The sequence below is a fragment of the Juglans microcarpa x Juglans regia genome, chromosome 8D, assembly GCF_004785595.1.
Source record: "Juglans microcarpa x Juglans regia isolate MS1-56 chromosome 8D, Jm3101_v1.0, whole genome shotgun sequence".
Classification (NCBI taxonomy): domain Eukaryota; kingdom Viridiplantae; phylum Streptophyta; class Magnoliopsida; order Fagales; family Juglandaceae; genus Juglans; species Juglans microcarpa x Juglans regia.
The window spans coordinates 24,618,567-24,640,383 of record NC_054608.1 but is presented as its reverse complement, the minus strand read 5'-3'; the positions used below and the strand labels follow the sequence as shown (position 1 = coordinate 24,640,383).

The window sequence follows — 21,817 nt, the reverse complement described above, 5'->3', positions numbered from 1 at the left end:
CAAAGAAAACCATGATTTATTCTTTGCGTGTTTGGATTTCCAGGAGTTTAGATTTTCTATTCTTCTTCATTTCATTTTAAACTTGGTCGTCGGTTGGTTTGCCTTATAATTTATAAATGCACTTAGGAGTGTTTTGTAATTTATCTATATCATGTTTGATATATTGTTTGAAGTGATTATTCTGAATTCTTTTTCCTTTAAATTAAAAAAACATGACTTATCATTAGCTATTATCATAAGTAAGATTAGGATTTTATTTTAATATTTACATAGTTTTTTCTGATATATTTAAAAAAAAATGAGAGGATGTAAATTCAAATATTATAAATTAAGTATTGATAAATCTGTGTTAGCTTAACAAAATATAAACCCGCACATTGTGCGGGTTATTATAAAGAGAAGCTGGAAATGCATGCAATATGCATGAATGCATAACGCTTGATCTCATCTCATGATCAAGCTAGACGTTATTCAAGGGCAGAAAGTGATAATGTAATTAGGTGCACCGAAGCAGGTAAAGGTGCTGGTCTCATCATCATAAGCATAGCTATACGCTTGAGGGCACTGGTCCTTGAATGTAACGTCCGTCCTTGTGGTGAGATTTTTTGTAAAATATTTTTATAAAGGACGATGGGAATTACCATCCAATTTAAAACTTTTCACTTCCTTCCCAGGGTGCAAGACTCTACGTTTATAAAATAAAAAGTGCTTTTACAATAAAAGAGGTTTACAGCGAAAAACATTAATTTTAATAATAAGGGTCCCTCGTACGATTAAAACTCGTGCCTAGACTTCCTTGTTCTTTCCCATGGCCGTGTCTGTCCTGATGCGTACTTCTCATTCCGTCCCTGTGAGGGGGGAGGGACATGCATAAAAACTAAAATGAGTCGAAGACTCGTAAGCATTACTTCATACAGTTAAAATATAACAATATAGGTTTTTATTCATTCATTCATCATTCATACGTACTATACTTACGTGCTTACATACATACGTGCATTCTTTTGAAAACGTCACTGGACGGGATTTTCCTTTGAAAATGGACTTTCTTTTCATAAAACGTTTCCCCCGTCAGTACCTTCATTTCTTAAAAGTTCGTGCATTCATGCGTTACGTGCATACATGCGTTCATACATACATACATACATACATACATACATACATGCATTCTTTCTTATCACTTTCATAGGCCAGTACATACTGTTACACCCCGTGTGTTGGGGTTAGTGGTCTTCTTTTTGACCCGGACTCCACCCGTGGCCACGGGTTGGGAATCCCTTTTTAGTCAGGGGCAGCACTGGGTGCACTACTAGTACTACTTACTCAGCATTGCAATCTACCCATTCATTGGTACATTTTCCGTTCATTCATGTAGCCGTTACGTATCTTCATACAGTTCATGCTTTCATGTCTTTCTTGCATTTCATTCATTCATTCATGTCAGCTCTAAAGAGCTGGAGTTTTCATTTAGTCCTTTCTTTCCTTTAACAGTCCTTTCATGAGAAAACATTCATTTCCATGAGAAAACATCGTTTGGGGCGTAAGCTCGAAAATCGTCTTTCCTTTTTCAGTTCATTTCAGTCCTGTCCTTCATTTAACAGTTCGTTCATGAAAAACATCATTTAAAAACATACATGGCTTAAACATCAGCTTTCGTGGCATCCACAAGCATCACCTTGAATGTCGTCTCTCATGGCACCCACGAGCATCACCTCATGGCGCACATGAAAGCGTCGGTTCGTAGGATCCATAAAAGCGTCAGTTTCATGCTTTTCATTCATTTTCATCAGTTCATGGATTTTCTTAGAAAATACATACAATAGATACAACGTATAGTCATCCATTCACATGCGTACAATTAATACTTTTATCGCATAAAAAGGTGCTACCAAGGAGGGGCCGTACATACGTATACCTTTGAACAATTAGCCTTTTCTTTCGTAAAACGTCTTTCGCGTCTTTTCTTAAAGTATCGTGAAGAAAAGCGTTTCGTTTTCGTTTCTTTATATATTTTGAAAGACTCTAGAAGAGTATGAACGTATCACTTACCTGGACTCCATGCTACTTTCATACCATGCAGTCCATTCATGCACGTGTCAACTGGCAACCTACATACATACATAACCTTAACGTCATTCTCTATCTAGTATATAAGCAACTTAACAATAAATAGAACTACACTTTACTTGGAACACTCTCCTTCTATCCCGTGCACTTACGTGCCCTTAACTATGTTAAACCTTTCGGGGACCACTTACGGTCACCACATCTTCCAACTCAACGTCTTGCCTCGAGTACTCATTCACTAAAGTGAACCCATGATTCACCTTAGGATTAAGACACTAAGACATTCGTCTTATTCTCCTTATTGAACTCATCTTGATGCATGACTCAAACCAACTAAGTCACGCGTCCCAATCCTAAACAATACACCCGTCACTACCTCCATACATCCTAACCCATACTAAATCCTCATTTACAGCCATACAAGTCACACGACTCTAAGCCAACTCTGAGGCTTAAGCACTATGTAACTGTGCTCAGGACAGATTACCCTTTACATATGGTGAATCCGTCCGGCACATGTGTCTAACTAGATTACACATGTACCTTACCCCTTTATCACCTAAGATCAACATATGACACATTGATCACCTGCTCGCAGGGACAAGGGTCATACTCCGATACCAACCTTCTCTTAACCAGGCTAGCATGACTCTTCATGCTATCCGTCCCTTTTGACAATTCATCACAACACTTAACATGACAAGGCTCCATTCACCATTACGCCTTATGTCACATCATATAGCTTGAGACTACACCCAAGCTACACTATGACCTTGTCACGTCACCTGACATCCCGCTACGTCATTCTCACATCGATTCCTTAACTTATCACGAGTACGATTCCTCACGTACTCCTATCACATCGTGACATCTCGTCACGTTCCTGCTACGCCATCTCTACAATAACTCTTCACCCATCATAAGCTTAACTGTCAGGAACCACGTCACTTCGTGACATTGCCCAGTCATGCTTCCACTGCGTACTCTTATACTTCACGCATATTCCTAGCCATAAGTCCATCACAGTGATACTTGTCACCTCAGATTACAGGCTGCACCATAACTACTTCGAGACATTGTTCCACAATTCCCGACACTATTCACCACGTTCTACGCACATCAACTGCACAACCATCCTTATCTCTGCAACACGTCACACGGAGTGTCGCTGCCTCGTGGAGCACACTCCACGTATACTCCATTTCCACACGCTACAACCTATCATTAATATGGCATACCCGCCATACGATGCATCACTCCACCACATGGAGCACACTTCTCGTGTACTCCCTTCACACACGCTACGACCCATCACCATTATGGCATACTTGCCATATGGTGCATCTTTCCACCACATAGAGTACCCTCCACGTGTACTCTCTTCATACACGCCACATCTCCATTATGGCATTCCCCCCATATGGTGCATTACTCCACCACATAGAGTACACTCCACGTGTACTCCCTTCATACACACTACGACCCATCACCATCATGGCATACTTGCCATATGATGCATCTTTCCACCACATAGAGTACACTCCACGTGTACTCTCTTCATACATGCCACATCACCATTATGGCATTCCCACCATATGGTGCATCACTCCACCACATAGAGTACACTCCACGTGTACTCTCTTCACACACATTATGCCACACAGAATACACTCTATGTGTACTCCCTTTTCACACCACGCCATACAGAGTACACTCCGCGTGTACTCTATTTACACATTACGCTACATCACCACTACGGCATAGTGCATCACTCCATTACATGGAGTACATTCTGCATGTACTCCTTTCATACACACTACGCCACATCACCACTATGGCATACCTGCCATATGGTGCGTCACTCCACCACGTGGAGTACACTTCACGTGTACTCCATTCACACACCACGTCATACAGAGTACACTCTACGTGTACTCTTTCTAATCCACAATACGCCAGGAGAGTATATTCTACATATACTCTCCTTATCCCACACTACGCCACACACACAAAGTACACTCAGCGTGTACTGTTCCCACTCCACATGCCACGACACCAATACAACACATACTCTGCAGTCACACTATACCGCACAGTCCACAACACTTCACAGCACACTTCCCAACTACGTCCAACACATCACAGCGCACTACACAGATAAGCCCAACACTTCACATACACGGCACATCACATCACCACACTACACAAATATGCCCAACACTTCACTACACAAAATGCCCCACACTTCACTACACAGAATGCCCAACACTTCACTACACAGATATCCAGCACAGCGAACTCCACAAATACTAATAGTACAGTCCACAACCTAATCCAGAAATCAATATCTAACATAAATAATGACAGATAGAGGGTTATACCATCAACGGGATAACCCGTGCGTTGCTCGTTGATCGTCACAGCCGATGACGTCGGAAAAGTCGTACGTGGTGGCTAACCCACGTACGTTGACTGTTTGGGCGTTTGGATAGCTAAGTGTGGTCTTGGAAGGGCTTGTGAAGCCCTTGTGATGGTGGCAAGGAGCGTAACACGGTGGATCTAGCCGTGTACAGCGGCGATCAGTCACGCGCAGTGACTGTCCATCACGTGCAGTGGTTACCCACCACATAAAGTGGTGGTTTGGACCTAGAGCTCGGCTAAGGGAGGTGCGGTGGAACTCGTGGTGGCTCCACGGTGGCTCACGGTGGCGGATCTGGCCGCACAGTGGAGGAGAAACCGTGGGAGAGTGAGAGAGAATGTGCGTGCATGGGTGACAGATCGGGGCTGTGGGTGGTTGGGTTGGCTTGGTGGTGGCCTGAGGAGGCTCATGAGGGTGATTACCCACCGTGGGTGGTGGCGCACGGCCGTGGATGTGTGCAACCCATGCACTAGAGGGAGAGGGAGAAGCCGTGCATGGAGAGAGGCTTCTGGTCGTGGGTCACGTGGAGGAGGAAGAGGGAGGAGCTATGGTGGCTCACGGTGGTGCCTAGCGGCGTGCGTGCTACAAGGAAGGTGGCTGCATGGGGGGGGTTGAGTTCTCTGGAGGGTGATGATCGATGGCAGAGGAAGCTGCCATGGAGGTGGTGGCGCCGGAGGACGGCGCATGGCGGCGTAGTGACCATCAAGCCCGTTCGGGCTTTGCACTTCCAAGGGAGAGGAAGAGAGAGCGTGAGAGGGAGGGACTGCCACGTGGAGGTTCGCCGGAGGGAGGAGGTGCTGTCAGTGGTGGAGGTGAGGCTCACCGACGCACAGCGACGCCAGGCTGTGCAATGGGAGCTTCGGCGAGAGAGAGGCGCTGCATACTACGTACGCCAAATGAGAGGGAGGAGAGAGAGGGCTGGGGAAAAAGTGAGGGAAAGAGAGAGGGGGTCTGGGTATTTAATTCAGTCCCTCCCTTCGTCTTGGAGTCTACAACGCGATCTAATGACAAAGGATTAAAATACTGATTTGAAAATGCGTAAACATTAACTTAATTAAAAGCACTTAGAGGAATTAAGGTGAATATTATTTTAAACTAACTTTAGTTTATAAAATAATATTTCTTCATCATTAATAAAATGATGAAGTCTTATTTAATATATTTGAAAGGATAAAACAATTTAATTAATTAAAGCTTTCAACATAATTTAAATCCCATAATATTTTAAATAACTGAAATCATTTTAATAATAATATTAAAATGATTTCTAACAATTATAATATTTTTGCAGCTCTTCAAGAATATTGTAATTGTCGTATTTAAAATCAAGTTTAGTTCAATAACACTGGAAATACTCCTTATAAATATTTTCAGTACATTTAAAACACTGGGCGTGCCTTATAAGTCACATAATATCTTTTGAAATACGCCATCGTGGATCGGCACGCATGATGAGGCTCGCAGTCGCTAGATGGAAGGGGCAGACAGATCACATAATCTCTATCCTCGGGATTTGCTTACGTCATAAAGAGGGAACGTACGTAAGAAAGAGAGAAACGTACGTAAGAAAGAAGGATCAGGGTATTACATTGAAGGTCCTGGAAGAGTTTGTGGGAGGACATGTATCTAGAGTATTGAAATCTCCAGTGAAGCAATATTGTGGTTGATTCAATGCTACGCATGCGCCCTTGCATGCAATCACGCTCCCATCCTTGGCTTTTAGTTGTAGCTCTGCTGGGCAAACTGAATTCACATTGGCCAGGCAACTCGAGGTTTTACAAGCATCGATCCCACCTTCTATGCTCACCGAAGCAGGCAGGTTGAAGCCATCGACAAGGCTAACATCGTAAAAGTTTTGCCCACCATTTGCTACTATGCTTATTTCTACCAAAGTCGTTGGCAGGATGGCCCCATTGCCATTGCATGCAACTTGGCCAGAGGCACAATCCGAAGTAGCGCAAGAGAACCTTCCTGAGGTGTCTATGGAGCAACCAGTTCGTGCCCAAAACCGGCCATTCCATGGAGCTTGGACATCCAGTGATGTGGATGCTTTGGATGCTAACTCAAATCCGGTTGTAGATAGTTGAGGTTTCTGATTAGTGGTTAGGGTTCCTGGCCAGATTGTATACGAACAGTTGTTTCAGAAAGTTATTCTAGCGGATTGAGCACCTGCAACATTCAAACATATACAACATCAAACAAAATAATCCCTTGTCACCCACTCTTGACGAAGCCAAGAGTGGGTAGGGGACAGGCACCCCAAAGGCTCTAAGCAAAGGTTAATATTTAAGCATTCTTAATAAAATTTAATATTTTAAGTATATTATTATTCATTTAAATTTATTTTATATAATACATTGATAGAATTCTTAAGGAGATTTATTAGAAAAATAATATTTACTTTTATACACATTTATGACATAGGAGAAGATAAATAAAGTATTTTGATTTGTAGTCATTAATATTCTCTAAAACTTTTGTGAAGATTTTAAATCATAATTTTAATTTTTATGTTTGTTTGAAATTTGTGTATACACTTTTTAATTAAAACATTAGATAAACTTTTTTATTGTTATGTTTTTTGTGAAATGCCAAGCTATATTGTTTTTTAGGTTTTGAGTTTATTTTTTATTTCTTGCTCTTTAATCATTTCTTTTGTTTATTATCATTTTGTTAGGGTTTTTCCTAAAATTCTCTAATTGAACTATTTATTCCAATCTAAAATACTTGGCCCCTTTGCCAAAAGCCTGTGGCCTGATTGGAATAAAACCCCAGCCTCCAAAATGGAAGTCTTGGGATTCAAAACCCCCTCCCTAAATGTATAAAAAAAAAAATACTTGGCCCCTTCAAAATCATAATCCTGACTTCGTCCGGATTGCTGCTTGTCACCGTGCATATTTGTCGAACATCAGAGCCATTATATATCCTACATCTTAGATATATGAAGCAAATGAAGTTAGCCAAATATATACCATATCAGCTAGTAAGTCACACATGCATGCTTATCACAATGATAGAAGTGCGTGTATATGCTATGACTATAAGGAATGAAATCATTAAAGCAGAAATGCAAGAATTCAGCAAACAGATGATTACTTCAGGATTGCAGAAAATTAGAAAAGAGATTGCATAATCTCAATACATGTACATAGTAATCTATCAAGCTAGTTTAGGAAAGTCCAGGCTGTTAGCCAATTGTATTTACTCTTACTCCTTTATTGTAGCCTTCTCTAATTCCTTTCTTAGCATAGTTTCCTTATTAACAGATTGTAATAACTTGTAATTATTTAGTTTGCACAGACTGTAATCATCCTATATATGTTAATAATATACATCCTCTCTATCTCAACTCCAACTTCTTCATGGTATCAAGACCCAAAACATGTCGAAAGAGAGTGATGTTCTTTATTCTTCCAGAAATAGATTCTTCATCCTCCTTTGTGTCTTTGAATCATTCAGATACCTATCCTTATCCAAACTCACAAAATGTTTCAAATTATGTTTTTCTCAAACTTAACTCCTCTAATTTTCTGCTATGGAAAACATAATTGCTAAATATACTTGAGAGTTATGACCTACAAGGGTTCATCACGGGTGAAGTTCAAGCTCCACCCCAAATAATTCTTGATAAGTCATCCAACTCACAGCAAAATCCACTCTATCACAAATGGCACAAGTCTAATAGGTTGGTTAAAGGTTGAATCACAATCACATTGTTTGAGGAGGTTTTAGGCATTGTTGTGGGATTAAACACTGCCTCAGAGGTTTGGAGTGCTCTTGTTCTTGCCTTTGCAAGAGTATCATCAGACCATAGTCTTACAGTCAAGCAAAGGCTAACCTCTATCACCAAAGGAACTGATTCCTTAAGTGATTACCTCAAGAAATTCAAGACCATTGTGATGAGCTTGCTGCTATTGGCAAGCCAGTTTCAGAACACAAAAAGTCTTGGTGGCTTCTCAATGGCCTTGGCAAGGAGTTTGAGGTCTTTACAACCACAATGCTTAAGCCCCTTGTCCCCTCATATTCTGAAGTAGTAACATTACTTGAAAGTTATGCTAACAAGTACAAACTTGATGCTCCTTCAGCATTAATGGTGTTCTATGGCCAAAAGTCTTACAAGAACAGAAAACAAACTGGTCGCTTTACTTCTAAGGGACGTGGTTTTGTTCAAAGGCACACCAATGGATCTAAGCATCAACTCAGGGCCAACCCTCAAATAATTACTCTCGAGGTTCCAGCAACAACAAATCTACACAAAAAGATGAAATTGTCTGTCAAATCTGTCATAAAAGGAATCACATAGCTTTGAAGTGTTTCAGTAGATTTAATCATTCATTTACAAATGATAATCTACCTCAATGTTTTGCAGCAATGAAGATGGAAGAACCATTAGAAGCATCTTGGCATTCTGACACTGGAGCCACTGATCACATGACAGCAAGTCAAGGTACCCTCCAATCTTTGGTTCCAAATACTGGTCATGATAGTGTAATGGTTGGGAATGGCAAAATATTGCCTATTATACACATTGGCAAGGCCATGGTTGGGCCTACTCAATCACCATTGCAGTTAAATAATGTTTGTGGTACCTGATATCAAGAAAGATTTGCTCTCAGTTAGTAGGCTAACCTCATATTTTCCACTAAAATTTGAGTTAGATGGACATGGTTTTGTGATAAAATACAGGATAACACCAAGGATAGTGGCAACAAGGAGGAAACAGAAGGGTCTATATGTTTTTAATGCTGCTGTATCAACTTTTTCAGATAAAGAGACCTGCTTCTCTTTTAGATTTCAATCAACAAATAAGGACAACTAGCACTTAAGGTTAGGACATCCAAATTCCAGAGTTCTTGATTATCTCTGTCATAAAAAGTTCATTTCATTTGATTCTAAACAACATTCAATTGGAATTTGTACAAGTAGTCAAATGGGGAAATGTGGCGCCCACGATCCCCATGTAAGGAGACACAGGAATCGAGATACCGAGATGATGACAACAGAGTCACACATCCCAACGTTAGTGCCAAGTGTGTGTACATGCAACAGTGTACAAAAATAACGCAGCGGATAATTAATATAACTAAGTACCAGAATTGTTAATACAATTTAAATAGTCAGTAAAAATGTTTAAAAATTATACAGTCATCCAAAATAAATATTTTACAAGTCTCAAACCAAAACGAGTGATCCCAGATCACTCCTCGGGCGGAGCCGACTCCTCAGGCTCACCCTCATCCTCCTCTGCATCAAAATCTGTGTTACTACAAAATGGTACCGCAGGTAAGTAACCCAAATAACCACAAGATAAAAATACATTAATGCTACCAACATGCATGCATATGATGAGATATGCATTAAATCTAAAAATACTATTTTCCCCGAAAATAGATATTTTCCACACACACCAAAATCTCATTTTGGCCCACAAACAATACTCTGTCATTTTCCTAGAAAATGACCCAAATCAATAAAATCTCATTTTCCTAGAAAATGAATCACGTAAAAACCTTTTAATCAACACACGCTATTTTTCCAGAAAACAGCCCATTATTCCATTAACCAATGCACCATGATCTCCCTTAGGGATCATCCGCACGTCCTGGCTTCGTAGCGATGCTCAGTTCCGTGCCCAACGCGTTCGTGACCAAGCACCCACTACGCAACGAGCGATACCCAGTTCCGCGCCCAGCGCGTATGTGGCCAAGCATCCTCTAGCCCCCACCAGCAGAGGGACCACGGAGTCGGCACGAGACCATCTCGTCCGATCCCGTTGTCGCCCTGCGACAACCTAGGGGACGTCACTCAGTATATTCCGCTCCCGAGTGACCAGAGGAGCTCCACCGAGATAATACCCCATCTCGGCTTGGGGTCGTGATACACACGCACCCAAAATCCTTTAACACCTGAAAACCTAGTTTTCATGAAACACATGAACATGAATGGATGTACACGAAAATCCAGTTTTCTTTACAAACATGATCATGCGTGCAATATGCCATGTACATGAACAACACCACAACAACCAACAATTCACAATACCAACCAAACACACAACTCCGTCCATAATCCATCCGACCCCCGAACTCCTCGGACTCAGTCTGGCATATTCAACTAGATCACAATAATGTGGGTTAGTGCAAAAATACATTTAAATCACGATAGTTATTTGGAGAAATACTTACAGTGCTATATAATAATTTCCGAAGGATCATGGAGCTGCAAAACGTGGCGACATAGCAACGTAACAGTATAAAATATACTGTGGCCGTGGGTCTCAAATACCCACTTTAGAATGGGGACAAACTAAGACCCGAAATTGATAGGGTAAGGCCTAGAGAGGTCGGTGAAGCCAATGGTGGTGGTGGTTTGCCGTGGGTGGCGGCGCAAAGGGTGGTTTTAAGGCCAAAAAGTCGAAATCAGAGATGGGCTTGGTTGTGCTTCAACGGTGACGGATCGGAGCCGGGGTTGGGTCCATTGGGTTGCCAAGAGGTCAGGGATGAAGTGGTGAAGAGATGGTGGCCGGAGGTGGCGCGACGGCGGCGCGCGAAGGAAGAGAAGGCCGCGGCTGGGTGTTGCGTGTGGAGGCTATCGGCGGCGAGATAGGGGCTGGGATTTGGGAGGTGAGGTCGCCGGCCGATGGGGAGGTGGACGAAGGGGACGGTGCCGGTCACGGGCGGCTCACGACGGCGGGCTGGGTGGAGAAGAAATTGGACAGGGAGAGAGAGAGAGGGGGTGCGTCACGCGGGAGGGGGGAAAAACTGGGGAAAGAAAAAGAAAAAAAGAAAGGAAAGAAAAGAAAAAGGGAAAAAGAAAAATAGGAAGAAAGAAATGAGGTCCAATCCTCACATCTTAGGTCACAAAAAATGATCCAACGAAAATGATTTTCAAACAGCAAATCAATTAAATTCAATTAAACGTAATGATACATTGAAAATAAAATAATTAAATCTCACAATCAATTAATTTAAAAAGAAGAACAATTTAAATGTACAACAATAAATAAATATTAAGAAAACATAACAATTTAAAGATCATAAAATAACCCATTTAAAATATCCGATAATTATAAATTAAGAGAATAAATTTTTGAATTATTAAAAATAATCATTCAGTGAAAATACACTAAAATACGGGGTGTTGCATTCTCCGCCCCTTAAAAACAATTTCGTCCTCGAAATTGGCAAGGTCAAACATAAGGCTAAGACAGGAATAAGATTCAACTAGGAGCAAACTTAAGAACATACCACCAGAATCAATCGAACAGATACGGGTACTGCTCTCTCATGTCAGCTTCTCTCTCCCAAGAGAAATCCTGAGCCATCGGATCGCCCCACGACACCTTCACCAAAGCTATTGTCTTAGACCATAACATTTGCTCTTTCCAATCCACAATTTGAGTCGGGGCAACTTCATAAGAAAGATTAGGCCGAAGTTCAATGTGTTCAGAGTCGACAAAACGCGGCCCTAGCTGTCCAAAACTCTTCTTCAAAGATGACACATGGAACACATCATGGACATCCCCAAAATAATCTGGCAGGGCAACTCTATAAGCAACTAGCCCAACTTTCTCTATAATCTGGAAAGGACCAACATACCTCGAACTAAGCTTTCCCTTCTTGCCAAAGCGCTTAACCCCTTCATTGGAGAGACTTTAAGGTAAACCCAATCGCCTATCTCAAATGATAAGTCTCTTCTCCTTGTATCTACATAACTCTTTTGGCGACTTTGGGCTTCTGCCATTTTAGTCCTTATAAACTGAACTTGGTCCTTCATTTCTTGAATTATCTCAGGCCTAATCAATTTACTTTCGCCAACTTCATCCCAACACAACGGTGATCTACACTTCCTCCCATACAAAGCTTCATACGGGGCCATCTGAATGGAGGAATGAAAACTGTTATTGTAAGCAAACTCAATTAGCGGCAGGTGTTTCTCCCAACTCCCTTGAAATCCCATGACACAAGACCGCAACATATCCTCAAGAGTCTGAATAGTACGCTCTGCTTGACCGTCTGTCTGTGGGTGATATGCAGTACTAAACTTCAACTTAGTGCCTAAAGCTGCCTGCAAACTCTTCCAAAAATGGGACGTGAACCGTGGGTCCCGATCTGACACGATACTCTTGGGCACTTCGTGCAAACGCACTATCTCATTAACATACAACCGAGTCAACTTACCCAAAGAGTCAGTGTTATTAATAGGCAGGAAATGGGCACTCTTGGTCAACCGATCAACTATCACCCAAACTAAGTTATTTCCACTAGGGTCCTCGGCAAACCCACAACAAAATCCATAAAATATCATCCCACTTCCACTTAGGAATAGGGAGATGTTGAAGTTTACCAACAGGTCTTTGATGCTCAGCCTTAACTTGATGGCACGTGGCACATTTCTCAAAAAAAATATGGCGATATCCAACATACTCGTATTAGTCCTCCAGTGGCACATCACGACCAGTATTCCTAGATGACTATACTAACCAAAATTTTATTTTCCACAAGAACCTTAATACAATATCCAAAAAATTCCAATGATCAATAGCTCCATACAATAATCCATGCTAACCTCAATCAACTCCTATGCTTCAACTTCTAAACCTCCATTGAATTTTACATTTGGTAACCTAATGGCCACTTCCAAGGTTAACCATCAATAACAAATTGCACAACCAAAAGATTAATCTTCAACTACAAGCATCATCTAAAAATTCAAGTCACCACTAATTCCTCAAGATCAGCACAAAATCCGAACTCCTAACTACAACCACAAATATCACGCTTCGGCTGCACACTCTGATAATTCGCCACATGCATAAAATTTATGTCCTCATAAAAACTAGCACCATCGAATACAATGTGGTTCCATACCTACTAACCAAAAAACTCTTACCACCTTTTGGTAGAAAATATTATTTTTCCCAAAACCAGAAGTTATCACTCAGATTCCTCAATTAACTCCCGCTGCCTTGATCAAATCAATATTCCATAAAATACATCCATGATCACAGATAGAAAACCAACCTCAGCATCCCAAATTGAAAATAAGCAACCTCAACCCAAAATATATCCGTCTCATCTACGATAAGGAACATACCTTAAAAAGATTTGATTCCAATCCGACCAACCAAAAAGAGCACCTATAAACTTCTACCCAAAAATCTAAACCCAAAAGCTCAACACCGACATTCAGAATAACATCTAATCTAGCAGTGACTAAACTCATTACGAATCATCATGACTTCACCAAAACATTAACAAAACCTCCTTGGTAACTCGCCCAGCTACTTCTACTCCTATAAGCTAGTATTAGCACGACTAGCTCATTCAATAACACATCACTATTAAACCTCAAGGCAAGCCCTACTGCTCAAATTATCAATCCACCAAAAGCTAATGCAAATCACCCAAGGATTCTAATACTTGATTAACTCACATACTTGATCGTATTATTTGTCGCTAATGCCTAAACTTCAACTTCCAAGATCTTATCATACACCAAACATGACGACCCATCAATCTCTCTTCAAGTTAAATAACAATGTCCTTAATTCAACCAACTGGATGCTCAATCTCCAAAGAAAGTATAACCTCAAAATTTAAATTACTAGGTAACCTCAAGTCACAATTAATTCCTATAGATAATCACAATAATTATTGTCAACCGTCATTCCATTGAGTAATCCGTTTCGACTACTCACTCCGATTGACTCACCAAAAACTCCAAACCAAAATCTCTTGAATTTAATACTATTATATTTATTCATCTTCAACACCTACCCAAGACACTTCTTCCAAGCCAAAAATGAGACAAGGACCCATGTACTCTCCGAAATGCATACACACTCACCACTACTATGCATCGATCTCATGCACACTTAGCCAGAACCAATAATCCTCCAAATGTGCAAGTGATCTGTCACTACCATTTCCATCATCTGAGCCTATATCCTCGAAATCAACAAGAATCATTTCCTACGTCCGCACCATCTATTATTCCTTAAAATTGATATGGATTACATCCTCAACCCCTCACTAACCTCGAGCTAAAAACAATCATTATCTGAACTAGATCAACATCTTCAATCCTCGAAAATACACAAACTAGATCATTACCTCCCATCTCCAAAGAAGTTCTCTCCTAAAAAAAATTCTCATATCAGTAACTCAACTCAGATCAATCCTAATTTAAGGGTTACCAACTAATCAATTGATAGAATATACCAAGCTAGCGTACCAAGTCTACAAAACAAAGAACTCAAATCTTATTATAATTCAACCCTTCAACTCTGCAATTTTAAAACCTTAAACCAAATAAAAATCATTTCCCAAAATCTTAAAGATCCATAACCTTAAATCTAAAACATTCACCTTATAAAACTTGTAAATTCTAAAACCCCAAATGTTATCAAACTGCTTATCAAAGTCAGCAAAATCGAAAACTTCTAATCTAACTAATCCTTCGAATGCTTGTTGAACCTATCACCTTAAATCCAATAAACTTATTTTCTAAAAACTATAAGGCCTCAAACCTTAGGTGACCTTCTCAAAAATCTAACATTGGAATTCGTTGAACTTACAACCTCCTACTCCATAAACTCACTACATAATTTCTACGGAGGCTTCGACCTCAATTAACCTAAGCGATTTAAAACTATTCCCCTCCTTAGTAGCAACTTGAGTTCCTACTCCAAAGAGTTCGCCCAGATCATGTCGTTCCCTTCAAGCCTCGATATTAAAACAAACCAGTTGCCAAAAGTTCAGGCCTACTACACTAAATGTTCAAGCCTAACAATGACATTCACAGTCGTACTATCTTCCTGCCATAGCACAACTCTTAACCCGCTTTTCAACTCCGAACAAAACAAAATAAAATAAAATTCTATAAATAAATAATATACAACAAAATGAATAAAACCAACAATAAAATATCATAAGATAAAATGAATAAAACAAATGAAGTAGTGCACAATAAAATAATTAAAAAATGTAAATAAATAAAATAAAATAACCTTCCATAAAATAAAACAAATAATATAAAACAAACAAAGAAGTAGTATACAATAAAATAAATAAAACCAACAAAATATAAAAACATAAATAAATTAAAACCATTAAAATAACATACTTCAAACCAAATAATTTCAAATCACAACTTTAAAACTTTCTGGTACTCCACCTATGGGACATGTAGTTTTACCCAGAGTCGAACTGCTCCGATACCACCTGTGGCGCCCACAACCCCTATGTAAGGAGACACGGGAATCGAGACGCCGAGATGATGACAACAGGGTCACACATCCCAACGTTAGTGCCAAGTGTGTGTACATGCAACAGTGTACAAAAACAACGTAGCGGATAATTAATATAACTAAGTACCAAAATTGTTAATACAATTTAAATAGTCAGTAAAAATGTTTAAAAATTATACAGTCATCCAAAATAAATATTTTACTAGTCTCAAACCAAAACGAGTGATCCCAGATCACTCCTCGGGCAGAGCCGACTTCTCAGGCTCACCCTCATCCTCCTCTGCATCAAAATCTGCGTTACCACAAAATGGTACCGCAAGTAAGTATAACCCAAATAACCACGAGACAAAAATACATTAATGCTACCAACATGCATGCATATGATGAGATATGCACTAAATCTAAAAATACTATTTTCTCCGAAAATAGATATTTTCCACACATGCCAAAATCTCATTTTGGCCCAAAAACAATACTCTGTCATTTTCCCAGAAAATGACCCAAATTAATAAAATCTCATTTTCCCAAAAAATGAATCACGTAAAAACCTTTTAATCAACACACGCTATTTTTCCAGAAAACAGCCCATTATTCCATTAACCAATGCACCATGATCTCCCCTAGGGATCATCTGCACGTCCTGGCTTCGTAGCGATGCTCAGTTCCACGCCCAGCGCGTTCGTGGCCAAGCACCCACTACGCAACGAGCGATGCCCAGTTCCGCGCCCAGCGCATACGTGGCCAAGCATCCTCTAGCCCCTACCAGCAGAGGGGCCACGAAGTCGGCATGAGACCATCTCGTCCGATCCCGTTGTCGCCCAGCAACAACCAAGGGGACGTCACTCAGTATATTCCGCTCCCGAGTGACCAGAGGAGCTCCACCGAGATAATACCCCATCTCGGCTTGGGGTCGTGATACACACGCACCCAAAATCCTTTAACACATGAAAACTCAGGTTTCATGAAACACATGAACATGAATGCATCTACACGAAAACCCAGTTTCCTTTACAAACATGATCATGCGTGCAATATGCCATGTACATGAACAACACCACAACAACCAACAATTCACAATACCAACCAAATACACAACTCCGTCCATAATCCATCCGACCCCCGAACTCCTCGTACTCAGTCCGGCATGTTTAACCAGATCACAATAATGTGGGTTAGTGCAAAAATACATTTAAATCACGATAGTTATTTGGAAAAATACTTACAGTGCTATATAATAATTTCCGAAGGATGATGGAGCTGAAAAAAGTGGCGACACAGCAACGTAACAATGTAAAATACACTGTGGCCGTGGGTCTCAAATACCCACTTTTGAATGGGGACAAACTAAGACCCGAAATTGATAGGGTAGGACCTAGAGAGGTCGGTGAAGCCAATGGTGGTGGTGGTTTGCCGTAGGTGGCGGCACAAAGGGTGGTTTTAAGGCAAAAAAGTCGAAATCGGAGATGGGCTTGGTTGTGCTTCACTGGTGACGGATCGGAGCCGAGGTTGGGTCCATTGGGTTGCCAAGAGGTCGAGGATGAAGTGGTGAAGAGATGGTGGCCGGAGGTGGCGCGACGACGGCCCGCGATGGAAGAGAAGGCCGCGACTGGGTGTTGCGCGTGGAAGCTATCGGCGGCGAGATAGGGGCTGGGATTTGGGAGGTGAGGTCGCCGGCCGATGGGGGGTGGACGAAGGGGGCGGTGCCGGTCAAGGGCGGCACACGGCGGCGGGCTGGGTGGAGAAGAAATCGGACGGGGAGAGAAGAGGGGGTGTGTCACGCAGGAGGGGGGAAAAACTGGGGAAAGAAAAAGAAAAAAAGAAAGGAAAGAAAAGAAAAAGGGAAAAAGAAAAATGGAGGGAAAGAAATGAGGTCCAATCCTCACATCTTAGGTCACAGAAAATGATCCAACGAAAATGATTTTAAAACAGCAAATCAATTAAATTAAATTAAACGTAATGATACAATGAAAATAAAATAATTAAATCTCACAATCAATCAATTTAAAAAAAAGAACAATTTAAATGTACAACAATAAATAAATATTAAGAAAACATAACAATTTAATTTCACAATTTAAATATCATAAAATAACCCATTTAAAATATCTGATAATTATAATAGAATAAATTTTTGAATTATTAAAAATAATCATTCAGTGAAAATACACTAAAATAAGGGGTGTTACAGGAAAGCTTCAAAATTACCTTTCTTTCCTAGAGAGAATAATGTCAACGTTCCTTTTTCAAAATACATTGTGATCTATGGGGACTAGCTCCCAGTCCTAGGGAAAAATACAAATTTTATGCCATTTTCATTGATGAGGCTACCAACTTTATTTTGTTAATTCCACTCAAGCATAAATCTGATCTTTTTCAAGCCTTTCTTCAATTTCACATGCTTGTCACTTGTCAGTTTAATGCCAAAATACATGTTTTTCAAAGTGATGGAGGTGGTGAATTTAATGACAAGGACCTTATTGCTTATTTCCAAAAACATGGCATTATCCACCAAGCTATCTGTCCTAAGACACTAGAACAAAATGGCAAAGCTAAGAGGAAACATCGAAGTATTACAAATTTGGCCTTAACCTTGATGTTTCATGCCAAACTCCCAAACAAATTCTGGTTAGACTGTTTTTCCACTTCTTTTTTCCTTTTAAACATGCTACCATCGTCTATGCTTAACATGGACTCTCCTTTCTCAGACTCTATGATAAGAATCCAGATTATAGCATCCTTAGAATTCTTGGTTCTAGGTGTTTTCCATATCTTGGAGACTATAGGTCTAATAAACTAGAGCCCAAGTCACTGCCATGTGTTTTCATTGGGTATAGCACCAAGCATAAAGGGTACAAATGTCTTATCCACCCATTGGTAGAGTCTATATTTCAAGGCATGTTGTTTTCGATGAATCTATCATGCCATACTCTCAACCAACTCAGTTGTATGCTTCTCCTCCAGTTGAAGGTAATTTCTCAAGTTTTATGGAATGGCACAATGAAAATCAACCATCACCCTCTACTTTTGCACCTCCTCCTTTAAATTTAACTCCAAATGTTGTTGCATCTCCATCCTCTTTTCCAACTCAATCAGAGTCTTCACCCTCAAACAGTTCCCAAACTTCATCTCAACCTATTTGTTCTCCCAATACTTAGATAGCTTCCTCATCATAGATTGTTACTAAAACAGCATTCTAGGTACCACCATTGCAACATCAGATGCAAACTAGGGCTAGAAGTGGAATCACTACAACAAATTTGTTCATTTCCCACTACTTTTTTTTCCAAGACATAAGTTAGTGGAAAATACTTATCTACTGCTAGAAACACCTTCTGTGGGAAAAAAATAACCATTTACCACGAAATCACATTCGACGATAGTAAATTCGTGGGGAAAAGTCACTCTTTGCAGCTGTTTGTTGTCGCCGCAAAAATTCTGCCATATCAAACACGGGAATTGGAAATAAACTAGTTTTTGCGACGACTCCATGTCGCTGCATATATATAAAATATGTATTATGCTATATATTAGGCACATATATATCGTTTTTGTCCCAAAGGCCAAACGACATCGTTTAATGGGGAACTATATATATTACGGTTACAATCGCCCCCCTCCCCACAACACGCTCGATCATGTCTACTCTACTTCTTGAGTCCTTTAGTCCCCTCAGCCGTCACTCAGCCCCTCTCTCACACCGTCAACAGCCCCTCACCGTCGACACTGTTGGTCCGTTCTGTTCTCCTCCACTTCCAGTTGTTCCCGAGGCTACAGAATAACAAATATTGTTTCCCCCTCTCTCGGCGAGCAAATCGGTATGTGAACATATATATGCTTTTTAATTTTCAAAATCTTACATTTACTTCATGAATCATTACAATGTTTCAATTCATTGCTAATTGATTTATTTCATTTAGGGTCTTTATCGAATTTACAGATTTGAGATTTAGGCCGATTTTTTACATATTTTGAAATCTATTTAGGGTTTATATTTTATAGATTTTTTTGTATAGCTCCCCATCAAGCTGAATCTATATTTTATAATCGTGGAAGGTATAATTTTATATTTTATATTTTAGTATTTAGGGTTTATATATGTTGTATAGCTCCCCATCGAGGATGAACATGTATAGTTCCCCATCCAGCTGAAAATAGCTTGATTTCTTTCCTTTTTGTTTTTGTGGGTAATTTTGTTTGTTTGTTCATATATATCTGTTAGTAGATTTGAACCTGATAAATTTTTTTGGGTTGCGTGGATGTCAATCAGTGATTCTACTGGTTTGGTTTTCTTGTGTGTTCTTGAATCATTACAATGTTTTCTTTCATACTGTGTATTCTCTATTTGAATTTCTTTATATGTGTATTCTGATTGTATTCTTTTTGTGTGTATTCTTTATGATCTTTCTTGCATTGTGTGTATTTTCTATTTGAATTTTCTATTATTACATTGATGATTTTTCTTTCTCTGTTAATCTTTATTCTGTGTGTATTGATATAAGAAACCCAAAAGCTTTTTCTCTTGTGCTATGTAATGAGAGGTAGGGTACTTTGCCCTTTTGGCTTCCCGTTGCAATTCATGCTTTTTATTCCTTTATACACTATAAGAAATACTCTGTTTTCCTTTATACACTCCCCTAAAAGGTGATTTCTCTTTCAAATCTTTGCCCATTGATGACTTTTCTTCTCAAATCTCTGTCTCTCCCTCTCCCCCTTGGTAAATCTCTCACCTATCGCTGCCTCTTCTATGTGTGTGTATCTCTCTGGTTCATGAGCCCGGTTTCTTCTTCACAGTTTTTCATTATCTTTGTTTAGGCACGAATATACATAATTTCGACAAATACTTGCATCTCATTAATTACGCTCTGATCCCTTCTGAATCTTTCTGATTCCTTCTGAATCTAACTCTTTTAACTCATACATTTAGATTCATCGCCTTTAAATTTAGAATGTTATGTGCTAAATTTGGTTTTTTTTTTTTTTTACCCCTTCAAGGTGTGGTCCGTTTGTGGTTCATAAAATAGTTTGAATTGATTGGATTCATGAGTTTGGGAGACCAACATATACATTTGGCTCCCATCAAATGTATTGACAATCTTCATGTCTGTACTCACAACTTATTACTGACTTTCTATGCGTGGATGTGTCTCATAAGCTTTGTTTGTCATATGATCTTCTATTCTGTCTAATATTGGAATGATAGAGCTCTTTTGTAATAGTTAGGAAAAGAACCTAAACATACTTAGAATTGGCTAAATCTGTGGAATGTTTAGCCAGAAGGCTACATGATCCATGCTTCATGTTCATTCTTATTCATTATTCATTATACATGTATCATCCTGCTGTGTAAATGCTGGAATTATGGTTAGTGCCTTATGTGGATGTTACGGGCCAACCCTCATTAGTCAGCTGTTATGCAGTTTTGTATACTAGTAGAATATTTAAGTGCAAATTTTCTTCACAGCATAGAGAAAGAGTCCAAATGGAAAACAAAAACTCACATGTTCAACACCTATCTTTTATTGCCATTCATCTATTTTATTGTAATTATTTATATAAATTGTAGGGGGTCAGTTTAGTTGGTCTGGTTCCGATAAAAAATTAACAAGTCACTACAACAGAATGTGTGTTTTGTGACAGAGAAAACTGTCACAAAAAAATGGCAAACCGTCACTAAACATATTTGGTGACGGTTTGAAACCGTCACCATGACCGTCACCTAAAGTGCATCACAGAAAACATTTGGTGACGGTTTACTGTTCAACCGTCACAAAAAATATTTTTAGTGACGGTTGGAAGTGTTCCGTTCGGTACAACGTTCGAACGTTCCTTTTTTTGTGACGGTTATGAACTGTCACAGAAAATCATGTTCGGACGTAAAATCAAACGTTCGGACATTATACCCGACCGATTGGCGTTCAAATGAGAGAAGTTGACGTTCGTTGGATATCGTGTTCGAACGTATAAAATTTACGTTCGAATGTTAATGCGTCCGAACGTTAATTACATTAAATGTTCGAATATTTGTTCGAACGTAAACGTAAATGTTCAAACGTAGCGCGTTTAATGTTCGGACGTTATTT

At 39.7% G+C, this 21,817-nt stretch overlaps 1 pseudogene; it reads right to left on the bottom strand.

The window, feature by feature from the left end:
* Positions 1-392: 392 nt before the first annotated feature.
* On the bottom strand, positions 393-9,109 carry LOC121242013 (annotated as a pseudogene).
* Positions 9,110-21,817: the final 12,708 nt, after the last annotated feature.